Source organism: Pteropus alecto, unplaced genomic scaffold (assembly GCF_000325575.1).
Source record: "Pteropus alecto unplaced genomic scaffold, ASM32557v1 scaffold75, whole genome shotgun sequence".
Classification (NCBI taxonomy): Eukaryota; Metazoa; Chordata; class Mammalia; order Chiroptera; family Pteropodidae; genus Pteropus; species Pteropus alecto.
Window position 1 is genome coordinate 11,522,467 of NW_006440638.1, and position 3,555 is coordinate 11,526,021.

Here is a 3,555-nt window from a genome sequence, read left to right on the forward strand (position 1 = left end):
ACAGAGCTGGGCCAGCATCCTGGCCATAGATGCTGAATGAAACCTGATTTGTCCTTGTCATTCTTAAACTGAACCAAGTAATGTAATATCTTTCATTCTGGTCTAACTATTTCATATTGTAACTGAACTATCTCTTCTAGTTTTAAACAATATACTTTTATGAATAAAACGTAAGATCAGAGTAACATTTTTGGCAGCCATATTGTATTTCTCATTTAAATTCAAAGTCAGCTAAGACATTTATGAGCAATCTTTCTCTGTGTGCTACCAGAGAGCAGTGTTTCTTCAATCCTATCCACTTATGTTTTTAGACTGAAGCTTAATATTTTGCATTTATCTCTAGAGAATTCCATTTTAACTTACAATAGATTGGTCGCCTTATTGGAATTTTTTTCAATTTTGTTCAGATATTTCAGAATTGTTTTCCTTCCTAGCTTCAGGTCATCACCAAATTTGAGTGGAATGCTGGCAACATCAGCATCTAGATTATTGATAAGAAGATGAACAGGGTGGGGCTTTAGGTAGAGCCCAGTGGCATACCACTAGAGACTACATTTTAAATTGACATAGACATAATTGATTGGTACTTTGCAAGGAGAACTTTTAGCAGGTTATTTAGCCTACTTATTTTCATTATGTCTAGACTGTATTTCTTTATATTTTTGCTTTGGAGTTTTATGAAAAACTGAGAGTATCTTGCTGATTCCAAATAATCATTGCTGCTCCCTGCCACGCCCCACCCCGCCCATGTTACTAATGGCATTCTAAGATTTTTTTGTGTGTGTGTGAGATTGGCAGATGCTTACTGATTTATGATTAGTAGAATGTCTGTTTTCATTCCCTCTTATTTGATGGTACATCCTCTATCCTCCAGGATTTTTCAGAGTTTGCTAATGATGTTTTTGCCGCCTCACACCTCAGGCTGTCAGTAGCATGGGGTTTAATTCATCAGGGCCAGGAGTCTTAGACTCATTTACAGAGGGCAAGCACTCTGACAATTGCAGCACCTGTTTTGAACCTCAGTTCCCTCTAACCAGTGTCCTCCACCCTTTATGGAAAGCATCTCGTCCTTCTTGACAGAATACAGATGCAGACTGGAGGGCGAGTAATTCCACTTGCTGTCACCGTTAGCATCACACTACACTCTCCAAGCTGGAGACCTTTGTCTTCTTGTTGTTCTCCTTGCCCTGAGCATAACAAAAATAGCCTTTTGTAGTTCTGTGCATTTTCTGCTGGGCTCAGCTCATGCCAGCCTTTTTGCCTTCCTGACACTTGTATCAGAAGCTGGAAGATTTTTCATTTGAGGATCGAGGCATTCTCCAAAGCGGACGACTTTAAAGGAGCCAGCTAGAGAGAAAGCCATTATATTGAGAATGACAGTTGGTGCATATCTTTGCCTCCACCTTCTGTTTGGACAATGAGCGTTAATTTCTTTGGCTACTTTCGTTATTAGTGGAGGATCAGTTTCTCTAAACCTTCTCTCCATTTCCCTTTTTTCCCCTCTCTCGGCTAAAATTGCTTTATTGGGACTCTTTCATGATGGGTGTAATATACCGTGGAAATGGGTTTTCAGATGACAGTGAGTTCTGTACAAGATGCAGTGTCTTCTCTACAGGCAGGCTTCCAACACCTTCAGAACACTATTACCACAGAAAGTCAGCTGTGAGGTTAACACCGATTTAACAAAGTCCTGGAGTTTGTGGTTAAGAGGACTCTGGAATAGGACCCTCTGTAATTCAGACCCCAGCTTCCCTATTTATCAGCTTTATGACCTTGGTTGAATTATTAACCTTGCTGTGTTTGAGTTTTCTCTAACGAGGTTATGCCTCAGAAGGCTGTTGCAAGCCTCGAATGAGTTTATATATATATATATATATAAACAAGTTTTCAGCATAATATTTGGCACGTAGTTAATACTAAATAAAAGCTCTCTAACAGTAGTGCTTATTATTTGCATACCAAGTCTCTCAAGTCTAAAAGGCCCCAGATAATTGAAATTAAAGGGCAGTCAGCTGGCAAGAACTTCACTAATGCCCAGGGACAGATATGTGAAATCAATACCTGATTTTCTATTACACCAATCGATATATCATCACCCAGGATGTGATGACGGAATAGAGATGCAGAACTAGCTTGCCATTTTGAGGAAGGACACTTGTTTTTGAGGCCTATCGCATCCTCATCCTGCTTCCTTGTCTGGCCTGGTGTATACACAGAACATTATTTCATTTAACATGTACCTATTTCCACTTGCTGCTTTCTCCTCTTTCTCAGATGTAAAAATACTTTATGGTTTACTTTTCTTTTTTTTCCAAAATGCTCTGGGACTACAGGCAGTTTGGGATTTTTACTTTGGTTTGAGCCTGGTTAACACTGTGACATTCCAAGTTCAGTGATCTGTGGATGAAAACATGGTGAGAGAAGAAAAGAAAAGAAAATACTTTCGTTTGGCTGGAAGTCAGCCTGAGGAGAGAGGACCTTATGTATTGCAGAGGACCCGTCACCATCTGAAAACAAATTTCCACAGTACGCTCATTCCCTGACTGATGAGAGCTCATGTTTATAACAAATGCTCCCCTCCCTCCACACACCCTGTGGGAGATTGCACTGATACTGCGCTAGCTGGCTTCTTTGTACCTCGGGATCTTTGGACATGATGTTTCCTCTTTTTTAAAAAAAAATTAATTATTTTTATTTTTTATTTGTTTATGGTGTTCCCTCTTTTTGAAAGCTCTTCCTCCACATGGCCCATGGCTGGTCCCTTCTCTTCGTTCAGGCTCTGGCTTAAAATAGTAATGCCTGACTACCCTTGCTAAGTTAGCCTCTCTGCTCTCTCCCCTTTCCTCATCGCTCTTTCTCCTATCATCTCTTTATCAATATATGGAATACTCATTTTTCAGATGGCTGCTGTCAGAATACAAGGTGTATGAGGGCAGAGACCTCACCTGTCCTATTCATTGCTGTGTCCCAGTGCCTAGGGACAGTGCATAACACATAGCTGGGGCTCAGAAATATTTGGTAAGTGAATGGATTTTAAAATTCAACACTGGAAAAGCTATTCCAGAAGAAAACATCTTACATTCCACGTTTGCGCTGGGTAGCAGATACGTCTGGTACTTCGTGTCATATCCCTTAGTCCCCCAAAGGACCATTCTGAGCAAGTTCAGCAGTGAATCTGTGGGGACCTGAGGGATATTACATGGGGTACCAGCTCAAGCTCCTCATATTCGATTCATAGTGTTCACCAAGCATCTTTCTGCCTTCCTCACAGAGCCTTCTCCGACGCAGCGGTGCACAAGCGAAGGTAGCCTGGAAGAACTTGAGTGTTCCTATCTTTGGTGGAAGCCTGATGGGTAAATGCTTTCACCACCTGTCCTTTAGTGGATGATTCTGGGAGCCATTCTCTATACTTCTTGGGAGGCCCTGGTGGAATCCAGCTGCCATGGCTCACGTCAGAGACCTCAATCATGCACTCTTACGTCTTTGTCTTAGGCCTTGCTTTGGAGAGAACCTACCCTGTGACCCCATTCATATTGACAACTTCACCTCATTAAC